At 40.5% G+C, this 17,619-nt stretch overlaps 1 long non-coding RNA gene across 1 annotated transcript in view; it reads left to right on the forward strand.

The window, feature by feature from the left end:
- Nucleotides 1-17,166, forward strand: part of LOC146396975 (uncharacterized) — a 184,569-nt gene extending 167,403 nt beyond the window's left edge. Inside the window, exons 5-7 of the long non-coding RNA XR_014826605.1 lie at nucleotides 5,088-5,258; nucleotides 14,931-15,791; nucleotides 16,457-17,166. This is a non-coding gene — a long non-coding RNA (uncharacterized LOC146396975). The remainder of the gene's footprint in view (nucleotides 1-5,087; nucleotides 5,259-14,930; nucleotides 15,792-16,456) is intronic.
- The last annotated feature ends 453 nt before the right edge of the window (nucleotides 17,167-17,619 follow it).

The raw sequence follows: 17,619 nt of genomic DNA on the forward strand, positions 1-17,619 counted from the left end.
CTGCCCAAATTCTCTTCCTTTGGTGATAATATAAAAATAATTATATAAAATGACATTTTGAGCATTCACGGTACGCCAGATTCTGTTTTAAGCACTTTGTGCATATTATTTCATTTAGTTCTCTTTACAGGCTCATGTGTAGGTGTTATCATTTCAGTTTTACAGATTCGAATTCCAAGATTACCAAAGAATGAGAAGAAAAGTCCGATTTTGAATCTAGGCCTTTCTCATTCAGTTCCTATGCTCTATCATGTATATAGTTTGTGATTATCCTTCCTCTGTTGAATTGTGGCTCATAATTCTTTATCTTTTTTTAATAATAATATTAAATTATATTTAAGTGATCTCTGTGTGCTCAGCCCCCCTTTAAGAGAAATAGAGAAAGGAAACAAAAGGGAAAAAAAAACAACCTACAAATGAAATTCTAATAACCCAATGTTAAATAGAAATTTCACACTGCAGTTTCATCTGCCAGCTGTTCCATTGAGGTTGCGACTGTTATATACAAGAACAAATGAATTACATGTTTTGCTAGTCTAAGTTTCCAGGCTGAGTCTGTCTCTATCCTTAATGGAGTGTAGTTCGAATGGACCCTTAACTGAAGCCAATGACTTCATTTAGGGCTCATCAAAGGAAACCCCAAGAGGAAAAAAACCTAGGGAAGAAAACTTCTCTTAAAGAGTGATGTGTCTCAGTTTCCAATATGGCACCAAGTTAGGAATTTTTAAGGATAATTTTGATCTGGCTCGACCTTACAAACTTCTCTTAAAGAGTGATAAGTCTCAGCTTCCAATATGGCACCAAGTTAGGAATTTTTAAGGATAATTTTGATCTGGCTCGACCTTACATTCTGAAGAGTTTCATCTTCATGCAAACTATGGCACTTTTACTGTGACATTTGTAATACCAGAGAAGGGACATTAAAAGCCATTTGGAATAACCCCCTCAAAATAAAAAGACATAGACGCTCAGGCAGGAAGATGTTAAATGGCATATCCAACAAAACTAGAATGAGTTAGCCTAATCCCATCCTGTGGGTGGTAGGCAGTGGCCAGGACTAGGACTCAGTGCCTGAGTTATAGACCCAGCTCTGCTATTCCTATCTGTGGGCTTGTGGAAAAGAGATTTCATTTTTGTCTATTCATAGATGTTCAATAAAATATTACCTCCTCTTTTCTTTTTGCTTCTGGTAAGTGAAATAATCCACGTAAACCTGACGTTTAAAATACTAGTCTTGTATACATAGAAGGAATTATAATGGTTATTATTTTATCTATACCAGCTGCCTCTTTCTACCTTTGTCCTGACTCTTTTGTTTCCTCTGTCTCTAAATTCTTTTTTTTTTTTTTTTGTCTTATTTAGGGCTGTACCCACATATGGAGTTTCCCAGGCTAGGGGTTGAATTGGAGCTGTAGCTGCTTGCCTACACCACTGCCATAGCAACACAAGATCCGAGCTGCATCTGCGACCTACACCACAGCTCATGGCAATGCCAGATCCTTAACCCACTAGGTGAGGCCAAGGATTGAGCCTGAAACCTCATGGTTCCTAGTCGGGTTCATTTCACTGCGCCACGACGGGAACTCCTGTCTCTCTCTAAAGTCTTAACTGTCCCTCTGTTTGATGCTTCTCTACCTGTAGTTGTATCATTCTGACCACTTTGTAGATGTTTTCCTATACTTTGCCACACTCATAGAGCATACAGTGAGGCGGGTCTGGAAAGAATTAGTCTGTGCAGATAGGTGACACATAAGCCTCTCTGTTACAAGCGGAGAAAAGATTTTTAGTTGTCATCCTTCATAACTTTCTTCTTCATCTTTCCAACAAACTAACCCTTTTTTACAACAGTGGAGTATAAATAGGCTTGTGAGGAAGGTCCAGGAAAAGGGCTTGATTGGCCATTTATGTGTACATTAGTGTATATGGTCTTACATGTGGGAGTGACAATTGCTTATCTCCCAATGCAGAGGTTTTTTGCACCCACTAAAAGTGATGGAAGTGAACTCTGGATGCGATGACTGAAATTAATAGTGTCACATATGGGTTAAAATTACAGGTTTCATCTAAAAGCATCCTGAGTGGAGTAAAAGCTCTGAGAATTACCAGTTTTGTGACTTACAGCAAATTACTTAATCTTTCTGAGTCAGGTTTTCCTTATGTTAAAAATGGATGTTGGAGGTGTCAATGAGTGTTCATCAATTGTAGCAAGATGAACAAGATGTCGCAAGATATGTGGTGGGAAATATTGATAATGGGAGAGGCTATGCAAGGGTGTGGGCAGGGGATTTATGGCACATCTCTATTCTCTCTCAATTTTTTTGTGAACCTAAAACGGTCTAAAAATAAGTTTTCAAATAAGAAAAGATATGGATGTACTGTTTTTACTAACCCTATTAATGTTTCTATGAAAATAATAATGAATGTATGTAGAGAGATCATGGTGTTTTTAAAACACAACTGCAAATTCTCTGACACACCTCCCATCCAGACTTGGAGTGTATGTCCCTTCTTCTCAAACTTGGACAAGACTCTGTGATCACCTGGATGATCAGAATGCAGCAAAGGGACACAGCCTGGCTTTCAAGTCTAGAATGGAAAAGACCACGCAGCTTCTGTCTGTTTTCTCTTGGAATTCTGAGAACCTTTATCACCACTTGCACTAGCTAATGCAAGTTCACTATTTGGAGAGATCCCAAAGAGGGAGGGAGAGCGAGAAGGACAGAGAGAGAGAAAGAGGAGTCTAAGCCTCAGGTGGTCCGGTGTCCAACTTCTGAGCCTTCTAGCCCAGGTACAGTGTGAGTAAGTGAAGAATCTTTCAAGATGATCCCAGCCCTAACCATTGTCTGCAGGCATCTGGCTGAGAGCCCTACAGGATGAACCACCCGACTGAGCCCAATCCACCCTCAAAACCTTGAGAAATAATAATAATATTATTTGTGTATAAGGCATCCTTATCGTTATATCCAGAACAGAGCTGAATACCTAAGGTATTATTCTAAGTTTTGTTCTGTATTTTTAATTTATTTAATCCTTCCAGCTCTATTATTCTTCCCAGTTTACATATTGCACAGGGGGTATACAGAGAAGTTAAATGCAACAGGTAGGGTTTTTTTTGTTTGTTTTGTTTTGTTTTTCTGTGTAACAAATACCCCCTAATCTAGCAGCATAAAATAATCATTCTGCTCATCTGATTCTGGCTAATCTGATCTTAGCTGGCCTTATTCATGCATCAGTCATGAGCTGTTGGCTCACTGGGGGCTGGGGATTCTGCCATGGCCTCACTCACACTTCTGGCCATTGATGAGCTGTTATCTTGGGATCCTAGGGTGACTGGGCCATGAGATCTCTCATTACCTGGCAGGCTAGTCTGGGCTTGTTCATATGGTGGGGGCAGCATTCCAGGAGAATGAGTGAAGCATTCAAGGGCTCCTGAGGTCTAACCTTGGGACAAGTACAATGTTATTTCTGCCATATTTTTTGCATTAGAGCAGGTCACAAGGTCAGCCAAGAGCCAAGGGGGTAAGGAAAATACTATCTGCCCCTTGATGGCAAATCATGTTGCAAACAGTGAGGGTACAGGAAGGGAGATTCTTAGGTCCTTTTTGCAACAATAAGCCGTGTTATGTAACTTGTCTGTTATTACATAGGTTGTAAGTAACAGAGCCAGGAACTGAACCCAGGCAGCAGGGCTCCAAAAAGCATATTTCCTACTATGCCACCCTACCTCTGAGTATATGATAGCTATTATTCTTGGTGAAAAACCCCCTAAAAGACAAGCTGGTTCTTATATCAAATCAGGATTCTCAAAGCTTTCAGAGGATGTTAGAGCAGATAGTTTGAATCTTTGTTTAACCACTTACCAGCTCTTTATTCTTGGGTAAATTATTCAAAATCCTTGAATTACAGTGTTCTCCTATGAAAAATGATAGTTTTGGAAAGAATTAAATAAGATAATAAGATATGGCGGTTAGTTCTACTACAACACAACACATGCATTCCCTAAAATCACTGTGCTCTGCAAAATTACACAATAAAATCCACAAGCTTACAGGAAAAATGAGGTTAGAGGAACTGCATTAAAACATCGGTGACACACAATAAAAAAAGAGGACTCTTTAAGAAAACGATAGTGCAATATTGCATGATTAATGGTTCAGAAATACATAACTACTACAATAAATATGGCCCTCTAATTGAGAAAAAGACCTAGAGTTTGCTGTGAAGCTGGACGTCAGAAGAGTTGCAACTTGGAGTGGTAGGTGGGGGTAATCTGAAATCGGAAGGAAAGTTGTGACACTGGAGATGGCGGAGTTGACTCAGGTGCAGAGCTGGGGCAGCTGGGAGGTGTTTGAAGTATCGGCATGTTTACACATTGTGTTTCCATATCAGTTCAATTCAGGCAAGTGAAGTTTTTTTTTTTTTTTTTGCCTAGAGGTTCCTGTGGACAAAACTGTATCTATGTAAATTCACATTATATTGACATCGTTCCCTAATATAACAATGGTTTGGGAACAAGGCTGTGTTTTCAAAACAAGCATTGTAGCAGATTGACTGTGGGGTTGGCATACATCTAACACTTACTATCACTCAATAAATATTAGCTCATGACTATTAATAAGTACAGATATTAAAAAAAGGATATAATCTGTTCAATGGCATTTAATGTATGTGAAGACAGAATGATGTGTGGGTGTCTAGCAAAGAATCTAGAAAAAGGGAGGCCAGTGAGCAAGAATTGTCAGTGTGTTTCCAGCGTTGACCAGAGAATCCAAGTGTCCTAACTTGCTGGCAGGTCAGTTTCAATTTGCAGATGGACGTGTCAGGCCTAATGACACCAGTTCTCAAGGTCACCTGGCTTCCTCTGCCTGCTGCAAGTCCAAGTTCACCCAACAAACTTCAGATGATGATTTACCTCCTCCTGCCATTAGCAGGCTACATTCTCCGGCTGACATAAACGTTCAGAACCACTTGGCAGTTACATTTCTCGTGTAAATTGCTAAATTGGCACTCTGCTTTGTACATCCATCTCTCGTAAATTCCCAGGGATTAATCAACAACAAGCACACTGACACATTCCATTTTCTCAGGCTGCAAAGCTGGGGAGCAGATGCTGAAATGCCATGACCCTGAGAAGTGACTGCGCCCCGCCAGGCCCAACAGCTGCCTCCTCAGATGACATGTTTACCCCTTCCCCAACTGCAAGCATGCCGGCACAAGCCTGCATTGGATCTGGACATGTGTGTGTGAGCAGAGAGAAGGTAGGCTCTGCCTGAGGTGCCATCTTTTGTGGACCAGTTTCTTTGTTCATTCATAATTTGCTTCAAAAGCTGGGAAATGATCCTCAAGGCATAGCATCTTGTAACACTTGGATTTTGGATCGCTGATTTTGAATGAATTTGCACTTGCAAATACTGATTTTTCTCTTTCTTCAGGGGGTAAATTACCTTGGAAAGGAAAAGAGTATGACATTTCAGCTGTCTACTCTATTCCCTACTCATTTTGAACTAAACTTGAACTAACAAAATCACACATGATTAGTGTCATCAAAGACAAAACTTAGAGGGAAATAGACTCCTTTCTTATCTTTTTCACTGCAATACTGTCAGACATCTAACTCCATGATCAGGTCCCAAATGCACCACTTTTGAAGACGCCAGGTTTGCAATCTCTTCTATTACCAATTGAGAGAAGTTGTCAGCTTTACCTATGGATGAGCACATACCAGTACAAACAAAGAGATGCAAACAAAAATATGTTTGCAGATATTTGTTGTAGTTTGTAGGCAAAAATAATTGGCTAATTATGACAATTCTCTGAAATTTTTCAAAACTTGTCAAGGTGAATATATCAATATCTGTCACCTCATAAGAATAATCTTAACATTTAAAGTAATTCAGCTGTAGTTTGTATATTTCTAGGATGAAACAGCAATGCATTTTGATTGTATTTAAGCATTTAGTCAATAACTCAATTATTTGTTCAACCAACATTTACTAAATGCATCAGTTGAATTCCAGGCACCATTATTACATATGAAAGATAAAACCGTTGTATGATGCTTGGCATCTAAGAGCTTGATGTTGGCTTGAAATAAAGTACAAATTAAGTGAATACTTCTACAAACCGTTCATTTGGGTGTTCAATAAATCTTTATTAAGCACCTGAATGGCAGGGATTATCCTAAACATTAAGAATGCAACAGTGAACCCTAGGAACAAGGTCCTTGCTTTGGTAACTAACCTTGTAGGAAGTAGTCAGTGAATAAGCAAAGAAATACACGAGATCATTTCAGGTGGGCATGAGAGCTATGAGTAAAATAAAGTGGATGAACTGACACAGAATGATGCTAGGATCACTAGGAATGGCTTCTCTGAGAAGGGGACGTCTGTGCTGAGATCCAAATATCCCGAAGTGGCCAACTGTGAGGATCTGGAAGAGGAGTTGTCCATGCAGGGGAACAACAATTTCAAAAGCCCAGAGAGAAGAATAAGTTTGGACACCCCACAAGCAAGACCTCCAGTGTGACTGGAGCAGAGCTGCATAGGACATGGAGTCATAGATCTAGGCGGAGCCTCAAAACCACGGTAAAGCATGGGAATTTTATTCTAAAAGTGATAGGAGCTGCTATGGGCTGGGGGCAATTATTGAAAACTGAAATAGCCTGACTTAGGTTTTATTCTGGCAGTTTGTTCAGGGGCTAGAGGGACGTGGGTCAATAAAGTGGCTTTTGCTATAACCCACAGGGAGATGGGTAACTGCAAGCACAGTCTCTGCAGGAACTTGAGTTACAGTGTGATGGGTGTCTACCACTATATACAAGAAGAGCCATGGGGGCACAGATGCAAATGGGTTTAATTTCTCTTTGAAAGGTTGGGACCTCATCAGGAAGGGCTTATAGACTGCTGCATGTGAGACTAAAGCAGGGATTGGCAAATTTCTGTGGAGGATCAAAGGTAAACACTTTTAGGCTCTGAGAGATACGTAGTTACCTGTTGCAACTATTTGATTTTGTGGTTAAAGCTCAAAAGCAGCTATAGACAATGCATAAATAATAGGTGTGGCTGTGTTTCACTTAAGTTTTGACAGAAACGGTTAGCGAGTGGATTGGGCTGTGATTTGGCCACCCCTAGTCTAGAGGTTATTGTTTCCAGCTGAGTTTCTTCTTTTCCTCCCTTGTGTCTTATGTCATTTCTCTTCATCTTCACTCTTCTGATTCCATTTACATTAACTCTGAGAAATCAGATTTTTTTTCTACATTATTGAAATATTTTGCAGCATCATCAACTATGAAGTTCCCCCTAAAAATTCTTGCTCAAAGGATTGGTCTGATTGTGATATTTATGGTCTGAAACCTATCCAAGATGTATCAACTTCAGTGGAAAGCCTACAGCAGGTTTCTTTTCTTAATCACCGCTCTCTCTCTTGAATTCATTTTCTGGCAATGAATTGATTACAAAGATACTGGAGTCACATTTTATTTGTCACTGTCTTCAGCTCCTCTATGCAATCAAATAGAAAGCTCTAGGAGTTCCTGTCGTGGCACAGTGGAAACGAGTCCAACTAGGAACCATGAGGTTGTGGGTTCAATCCCTGGCCTCGCTCAGTGGGTTAAGGATCCAGCATTGCTGTGAGCTGTGGTGTAGGTTGCAGACACGGCTCAGATCTGGCACTGCTGTGGCTCTGGTGTAGGCTGGCAGCTACAGCTCCGATTAGACTCCTAACCTGGGAACCTCCGTATGCCATGGGTGTGGCCCTAAAAAGACAAAAGACAAAAAAAAAGTTCTGTTGACTTTTCCTCATAAAGTTTTCCATCCAGCTATTAGCCTCTGCATAAGTTATGATCCAACCAGCAAACGATACTTGAAGGTTCTAAGATTTAACGGAATGAATGGGTATCACCAGTAATGAAGCTACAAACTAGGTAGGGAGCAGTAACATCACTCGGAGATTAGCAATAGTAAGAAGCTGTTAGCAACCCTAGGTGGGGGTAGGATGGGGACAAAGGAAGGAGCAGATGATACTGTTGCCCAGGGACTAGAGTCACCAGTCAGAAAGTAGAATTCCTGCTGTTTGGCAGGAGCTGGAGCCATAGAAAAGACACGGGTATTGCTGAGATGGTGAAGTAGAGGGGAACAGTTCTTGGGTTTATGCTTGCTTTCTCCTACTTCACAATCACCTGCCTGTCCTTCCACTGGCCCAACTTAGCCAGAAGCCAGCTGACACAAGAGTCTGTGAAACAAAGTGAGACAAAGCAGAGCAGAGAAAGGGCAAGAAGCTGATTTGAAGGAAACTGAGATCAAAGTGAAGAAGGGATGTGATGTCCTTTCCCAGATGAATAACGCACACACCTAACCAAAGGCAACTATCAGGTGGACAGAGAGAAAAACAGAGCTTGGAGTCAGAGGCTATTCTGGTACTGATATAAGGTGAAATGTGCTCATCACATGCAGTTAGAACAAAAACATGCAGTAGTTGGTCTTACAAATCTAAGCATTTTCAAATATACTTAGGGGGACAGTTACCAGAGAAGTCTCCTGGGCCCCCTCAGAGGGTCTCACTACCAAGCCCAATTGTGTGTCAGAAGGAAGTCAGCCTCATGGTCAGCCTCCCCAGGCCCAGACTGCCCATCTGTGAAATGGGCTGTTTGAAGGAAGAGTCCACAATTTGTCCAACCAGGCAGGAGGGACAGACAGCCTCAGAGTCAAAGGTGATCCCAAACTTCCTTGTCATTCACAGCTGGCAGCACGGCCCCTGCTGAGCTCACCCTGGAGGCCTGGGATGTCCTCCTTTGGTGATGGAGCTTGTCCACCAATCAGCAGCTTCAGCTTTCACACTTTGTAACTTTGTGCAAACCTATTCATGACATATCCTGGATAAGTAACAGGGTGATAGAACTTGTGCTGTATAGGCATCTCTTTGCATAACATCCACCCGTAGTTCTTCCTCAACCCACAGGGATGCCCCTTGTAGTTATGCCAGAAACAAGTTCTTTCTGGTTTCTTCCACTGCCTAATGTCCTACAACACAAGGATCTAGCCCTCCGCCCCTAGGGCTGATGGCTTAAAAGAACTATGTAAGATCTCAATGGTTCTATGGTGAGAACTCCCTCTGAAAGAGGTCCCTCTGAAGAAGCACAGTCATGCTTTTCCTTCCCAGACACAGAATAAAAGAGGTTAGTGATCTAGCAGTCAGAAATGACTCCAGGTGACGTGGGAACTAGACAGCACCAACTATACGAGTTTGGTTTATATGCTGAGACACCACTGCCTCCTTCAACTTGCTGCTATGGGGACTTCAAAAGGAAAAGGGATCATGTTTAGAACCCACAACTTCTGGACCCCAGGAAATGTTGGAATTCTTTTTTTTTTTTTTCACTTTTTAGGGCCACACCGGTAGCATATGGAACTTCCCAGGCTAGGGGTTGAATTGGAGCTACAGCTGCCAGCCTATGCCACAGCCACAGCAATGCTGGATACCCAATCCACTCAGTGAGGCCAGGGATCAAATCAGCATCCTCATGGATATTATTCGGATTCATTTTTACTGCACCACAGTGGGAACTCCTGGGTGAAAGTATTTCTAACTAAAGAGTAGTGGGGAGTCTTCATTGCAGGAGTTTGATGGAATTAATGTAAATGCATTAATTAAGTAAGTGCCCTCACTTGGCTGAAACATCTGGGTTCCATGAATAGTTTCCTAACAGTGAGAAAGGACTCAAGATTGCATTGTCTGTTAGTGAAAGCGAATTCTTGAGTGACTCAAGCCTGGACCCTTCTAGTCAGCAGGGATTATTGAGGGGATTTGGGTTTCCTTTTCCAGGTGGATCATATAACTCTTAAAACCCTTCTAATCTTCAGATTCGAAGGGAAGAGAATTTCTGTATAGCGTTCTTATTGAGCAGCCCTAAAGATTCTCATTATCTGTCCCTTGGACTTTTGCTGTGTTGTTATGAGGCTGTATATCCTTATCACTTCAGTCATTAGTTCTTATTTTCATAGTCAAGAATGTGGGAGAACACAAGGACAGAAAGGAATCATGAGAGAGGCAGCTTTGGAAAAACAAATCTTCTGCAGGCTTATAGATCTTATAGGAATTTAGTTCACAGTTGCTTGTAGGATCCTGGATGGTTGCCTAAAATCTGTGCAGTAGGATGTGAAGAAATTCAAGTGCAAAGTTATGCTCTCCATCCTTCCCACTTGCCCGTATGGTCACAACAGAGTTATACAACTTACAAGAAATTTTTATAGATTCTCTCAGCAGGAGAGCACATTGATCATTTGGGGGCTTACTGAGGAAAATTGCCAAGCAGTCAACTGATTCTTCCATGTTGGCAGGCTGGCCCCGTTACTAACCTGGTTTAAATAACTTGACAGCACTGAGTGTCAACAGTTCAGGATCTGATGGATCACTTCAGACAGGGGAGAAACAAAATTACCCTTCAAATGGGTTGATAAGGTTGCAATATCTAAAGAGAAGCAGCTTTCTCCTTTGAAAAAGTCCACTAGAACATTTGAATCATAATGGAGTAGAGCCTTAGAGCAGGAAGATTAATGGTAATCTAGTAAAGGAAAATTAAGTTCTTCTGTAAAATGAAAGAGTTGGGACAATTTTATGGATGTGATAAGCTAAAAGTCTCCGTGAGTATGGACATAGACTGGGACTGACATCCTACCTGGTGCCAAGGGAAAATGGCGTTTTGCAAAAGCAAACACACACAACCAAACCAACAATCAACTCAGGATTATTGTGTTATTTGTGAGCTTCATTTTATTTAACCTTGTCCTTGTAAGTTAATGGGTCAAGACAGAAGTCCATTACTAGTGCTGTTATTTCCTTTAGTTTATTTAAATTGCTTTGTTTTGCATGAGAACTTCAGCCTGTTTTATTTTCTGTATGTGCAAAAGCTTTTGTTTATTATAATATTAAATTTTCGACTGGATAGTCTGTGGTGTAGATAACCTTTATCAACTTCTATTTTATCCCTGTAAAAATATTGCTTTATGCTTCTTGTATAAATATTAAAATCCTCAAGCCATTCCTGCATGAAATTCATTCTTTTGCAAAGGAATTGGAGAAGCCAGCTGATTGCAGTTAACATGTTAAATATAAAAGTTATTACTGCCTCCACATATGAAACCCACTTTTGCCCTTTGCTTTTACTTAAAAAAATGTTTATCCCATTATTTAAAATCAATGAAGAGACTTAAAATTGTCTTCAGGCTCATCAAGTCTCAGTAACAAAGTAAGAGAATTTTTAAGAAGCAGAAAGTATAGGACAAAATATTATAGTCTCCCCAAAATAGTTACAGAATTGAGGTATGTATGATGTATGAGTCTTTATTTTTCAGATATAACTCTAATTCTCATTTCACACTGAATGATTTGACTTGTTCATTATAAATACTTTTAATCAGTTGCTATAAAATATTTTTGAGGTTCAACTTTAAAATATAAATATATATATATATATAATCATATATATATATGACTATGGAAGTTACTTCTGTATACAGAAATGGAACATGATGTCGTTAACTTGTTTTTTGGTTTAAAAAAGTAGAGGATTCTGCATTGTGTCTGAAATCTTTATGCAACAAATATATTCCAAGCATATGCTATGTGGTAAGTATTCTGCTAGGTGTAAGTTATACAGAAATCATGGGGCCAACATTTTTTTATACAATATACTTAGCTCTCTAAAAAAGAGGTAGTATATTTATATTAATTGGAAAGGTTTCCTTCTAAAGGGCTGGGGGTGGTTGGAAGAACAGTATTGACCATTTAATGTATCTCAGTCTCTGCTAAGAATTGTTTCCTCTTGTTTAGTTCCATCTCTTTGGGGTTCAAGGTTTATCTCCTACCAGGCTGTGTTTACCTTTCAAGTGTTCCTTCCATATCCTCTCCCTCCCCAAAGATGGAACGTGCCAAGATGGCAAATCACACATGTCCTCTGGAGGACAGAGACCACTGTCGGGGGTCTGGGTCCTTGTGTTGTCCTGTAGTTCTTAATGACCCCTGGTTGAGATGTACACGTTCTTGTCCACTGAGTGACCCGATCTTTTTAAAAACATTTTTGCTATGGTTGATTTACAGTGTTTTGTCAATGTCTGCTCTACAGCAAAGTGACACAGTCCATACAAGTGACCAGATCTTATCTGAGGCGCCTGGCTGGTAAAACTCGTGTCCTGTTCCCTCAACACAGGCAATATTTCCTGGGAGCTCTGTCATCTCCCTGCTGGCCGGCCCAGCCTTGGCCCATCTGCCTCGAAGCCCTCACTCAGCACACTTATTGGACCAGAACCATCAATTACCTGACCTGTCCCCTGTGAGGTCACAGGAGCTTCTGGTGCCCTCATTGCAGCCCTTTCTCTGCCTGAACACCCCCACCTCTCCACCACCACTATTTAACTCTATGTGGCTGCCTCCTCTGAGGCTGTCTTCTATCAGGAAGAGGGCCATGGGTTCCTCTTGGCTCCCTCTGCTGCAACACATCTGGGCTTTGTTATATCATTACACACCCCCTCCCCTCAAAAGGGTATATAGAAAGGAGGAGCCTTTGCAGAAGGTTCCCCAGGAGCCAGAACCAGAAAGCTTTTCATCCCTTTTCTGTTGTGTGGAACTTCCTCACACTGCATTATGACTTGTTGATACTGCAACTTCTAGTAAAGCTTTGTTCTTGTGATATGTAAAAAATGATTAGGTGAACTTTGAAAATCCCTTTTCTCTCTCAAGAAAATGTTTTGAGACTAATGTTGCACATTCCAAGTTTTACAGGTGAGTAAATTTCACGCTGTGAGGCAGGAATTCAATATACTCTCTTGAGACAGGAGGCTGTAATATCATAGTTGTCTGCAGCTGGTGAGAATAAGAGGCTTCTTGGAGTCCTCTGTCCCCAACTGGCCTCCGTGTCACCTCCACTAGGGCCACCTGCCATCCCTTCCCCAATGGGGACAATTCCCAGGCTTCAGCCTGCTCATCCCTCCATGCCTATCCTCTTGTTGTATAACATCTTCCCCCATTGCCTCCCATTTGCTCGCCCATCTCTAAACTATAAATCAGTCCAGGACTATGAGTTATTTACGTGCAGTACCATGAGATTTTGGATTGCCATTCTATTCCTTTCTCTATGACAGCTGTCTGCTCTTAGATGAAGGGAAGGGGAATAACTCGCCCTGCAAGAGGAGGCTCTGGGGATGGCGTACAGGTCAATGAAGTCCGTTCCCATGACTTCCTCAGTCACTCATCTGAATTAGGGTAAATAAAGCATTAAACTTTCAGCCCAGACTCCAAGGTCAGAGCTTCCTCTTGGACAGAAGAAGGAAAGAGGAGGAAATCTCCCATTACCAAAGGGAGAGAAGAAATACTTTAAAAAGTGAGAAAGTGATAAGGGTTTATGACCCATGTTTTTCAACAATTATTTAAGTACTCCTCAAACCTTCCTGCTTACAGCAAGAACAATAGGTAGGGGTGTGTGTGTGTGTGTGTGTGTGTGTGTGTGTGTGTGTGTGAGAGAGAGAGAGAGAGAGAGAGAGAGTAATGGTGAAAACATATTATTTGTTTGAAATCTCATGCTTTAGCTTAAAAATGTATAAGAAAATTTTATTCTAATATAAAATATATCTTTGTTTTAGTAGAAAAAAAAATGACCTCATAAGTAAAGTTAATCTTACATGGTTATTTTTTGATGGGACTCCAACCCCAGGTTGAGAATCACTGCCTAATTCTCTTTGCTGAAGAAGGTGTATGGAAGAAATAACTAGCTGTTCATCAAGACTCATGCTCCCCTTTCCACACTATAGAGTCATGTTTGTGAAGGACCTCAAGCCAGGGACTCCATTTCTTACCAATCCCCTCCAGCTTCACCCTCTCCACCAGCATCTGAGTATGGGCATGTGGCTTGTTCTTGCCAGTGAATTGTGAGCAGAAGAACGGTTTGCTTTTAGATGAAGGGAATGTTCCAGAATGCTGTGGTTAAGAAGCCAGTTTGGTTTCTCTACTCTCCCCTTCTGCAGTGTGCTTGGAAACATTGTGCTAAAAGGTGTTAGAGCTAAGATTCATCAGTCACCATGTGGGAGGGGCCCATCCAATACCCACACTGGACTGTTGCATGAGAAAGAAATACTCTTCTATCATGTTCATCCACTGAGATTTTGGTATTCATTTGTTACAGCAGCAAAATTTGCCTTAAATAATACATGTGTATAAAAATTTAGAATCCAAGCATTACAAATCTAGATTAAAATAGGTCACTCACTGTGCAAATTAACTTGGGGAAGAGCCACCAGTAGGAAGGCAGGGGGTGGACAGTGGGAAATTCCACCTCCTGACCATTTCTTTTGCAGGACAGGGAATGAAGAGGGTGGAAACCATGAATGAGGCGATGTATGACAACTCTGGGCATACTACCTGGCACACTGGACCTTATCATGAATATTTGTTGGATGTTAGTCTACAGTGATTCTGTGGGCATGATATCATTTATTCCTCATACAAATATTTTATAGCAGTCAACATTTCTTTAATGCCTATTGTATATCAAGGGCTTTGCCTCTCAAGACTTGGCTGAGAAGCAGGGGCTAACCTTTGAGGGAGGGCTAACTTGGAGGTCCAGCTAAAAGCTGCCAGGGGCCCATGGCTTCTTGGAATTCTACTTCAGATCCCAAGGATCTCAGGCCTTGATTGGAGGGCCAGGGATTCCTCCTGAATAAATTTCTTCTCACTCCTCATCCATTTTATCTCCCAATTTCCCTTCCCATCTTTTCTGCTATGCTCTCTCTTCATCTCCCACTTAGTCTTCCTTCTCACCTTCTCCCTCCTTTTTTCTCCTTGCTCTCTTCTATTTTATTCCCTTTGGTTCCTCTTCTTTCCTCATCCATTATTCCTCATTCTCACCTTGATTTTTGCCTTCCCACCTCTGGTTGCTGTTTCAGATGCCAGAAGCTTCTAGCTCTACATCAAAGCCTCAATCTTAATCAACTCTGCTTCAGGTTCCTAGAAAAAAGAGTCGGTTCTGTTGGTTCCTAGTTGCAAGGAAACACCTATGAAATACAAATTTGGATCTTTTAATGAGCTTTTACTTCAATGAGTATTATTCTGGTAAAGATGTTGAAGAACCACAGAGTATCAAACACCAAAAGGATATTGGAAGTCATATAATTCACCTGTCTCTTCCCTGGCAAGTGACAAAATTGATAACAAGAGAGGGAAAGTGGTTTTCTCAAGAGCACAAGCAGCTTGGATCAGAACTAGGATGAGGACTCAGATCTCCCTACCCCAAATGCTCTTTCCACCAAAGAGTGTGGAAATATTTTAGGTGGAGGCTTTCATAACAGAAATCATAGCAACTTCATTCCCAAGTTAAGGCCTCTAAAATGAAAATATACTGCAAGAGCGGAATATGAGAGAGGATCCCAGAGACATTTAAAATTTCCTCTTCAGGAAAAAATGTTCATGCTTCTTTAAAGAAGAATTGAAGCTCCTTGATAATGGGCGGACAAGAGATTTTGAGAATTGCTCTACTTCACTAATTAGACTTGGCCTGTGCTTGACATTCTCAGGGAAGCTGATCACCTCGTCACAGTTTGCTGCTACCCCTCTCCACAGCTACAGTTTCCAGCCATTATGATCCCAGGAAATTTTACTCCATATCTTTAGAAATCCATCCAAGTTGTTCCAAGTTGGAAACTTCTTTGTGAAGACTCTTCTAAAAAAATGTGATCCAGTCTGCATGTATCTTCCAGTCATCCATACAGCATGGACCCATTTTTGCTCAGTGCACACTCTACTCAGAGGTAATCCTAATAGTGGAAACAACATGTTATTGATGCTCTGGCTAGCTCCAACTCATAATCATCACCTCCAGATGAGGCTGGTGGTGAACCCATACTTAAGTAGGCAGGCACATAACCTCTTGGTACAAAAAATTAGTCTCTGTATTCATTTGATTCTATTTTAACCCCTGTTCTGACACTTTCTAGCTGTGTTATCTTGAGAAAGTTGCTTGATCTCACTGATCCTCAAATTTTTTGTCCTTAAATTGAAAATTATAATTGTATCTACATAGGTTGTGTGTGTGGTGTTTTGAATAAAGAAGAAATACCATGGGCTGTGTGATTAGTGGGTGGCAGTGTCAGTAAATTTAATAGGTATTACTGTATTAAACACTGCCATTATCATCTTCTCTTATTTTCTTACATAGTTTAAAAGATGGTTATGTATGTGAAAGCACCTAGTATAGCTAAAGTCTGCTTATTTTATATGTGAAAAAGTTAAAATGAGGTATAGTCAAGACTTGATTCTGAATGACCTCTTCATTTTCCACATTAATATTGAAAAGTCCATACAATAATGCTGGCTGAGCAGAGAAAATCAACCACATCAATGTATATACTTATTGAGTCCAAAACAGTTATTGTTCTGCTAAGAGCTTCACATTTTTTTCATTTCATCTTTATAGAAACCTTCAGAGAACTCAAGGAATTTGTGCACCATCATACAACTGGGAATGGACGGGGCAATTTGAACTCTGACCTGTTTGAATTCTGAAGAACATGTCCTTTGTATAAAGCAATGCCATACTCACTGCACCAAACAAAACTGCATAGAAGGAGAAACAACCACTAGATTTCACCTACTTCAGACATCCTGGCCATCTCTCCCCAACTGCAGTCAAAATGGAAAGAGCAATGGCTTTTCTAAATGGACATGGATTCTGAGAATGCTCCCTGAAGATTCAAGACCTGGGTTTTCTCCAAACTACTTCCTTATCCTTCATTCACACTGTCCATCCTCACTTTGGACAATGTCACTAGCTCCTTGTGTCATCACTCAGCTCTGCTGCCTCTTTATAGGACAAGAGCAAGTCGAGGATGGTCATGGCCAAGGTGGTGTAGATGGGTAGACCTTAGGTCATCCTAGGCTATTTCCAGCTCCATGAGCAGATTTGTAAATTTGCCTGGGCAGTTGAGAAAAATGGTCAAATCAGACTCCTCATCAATTGTGTGTGGTGTGGAAGATTGAGGTAAGCAGGAAAAATAAGGACCAATTTTCATATGCTTGTTTCCTATCATTTGTTTTGGATCCTATCAGAGAAGGCAAAACCACTTAGCCACTGTAATTTGGCCTTGGGATCATTTTTTTGAAATAAAAGTTTTTATCTTTCCAAAAGGCAACATTAGTCCTTACTCTTTGGATCACAATTTAAATACAATTTTATGCTCACAAACCTTTCTTTTCTAATGTTCTTTGTCAATAGCTGAAGGTAAATAAAAATAAAATTTGAATAATGCATGCTAATAAAATTCATAAAGGGAAGAGTGTTTATAATAGAATTGAAAAATCAATGCCATCAAATCCCTACACCATCTAAAAACCCATATTCAAAACACATTATTATTATTTTAAGGACTGTGACATTTCAAAGCTGTTAAGATGTCTTAAACCCTTCCCAATTTTATGACCCAAGAATATTAAATAATTATTTCTTTTGATTTTTGTCCCTAGCTCTTCCAGGAATAAAGGGAAATATGATTATGCAAATGAGCCTAGGCAATTTGCTAAAAGGATCATGAACCATAGTGTTGTTCAGATGTCCATATATATATATGGACATATATACAC

Source organism: Sus scrofa, chromosome 14, assembly GCF_054392235.1.
Source record: "Sus scrofa isolate SSC_HxYL_T2T_F1_AM1 chromosome 14, Sscrofa_HxYL_maternal_Yorkshire_Landrace_v2.0, whole genome shotgun sequence".
Classification (NCBI taxonomy): domain Eukaryota; kingdom Metazoa; phylum Chordata; class Mammalia; order Artiodactyla; family Suidae; genus Sus; species Sus scrofa.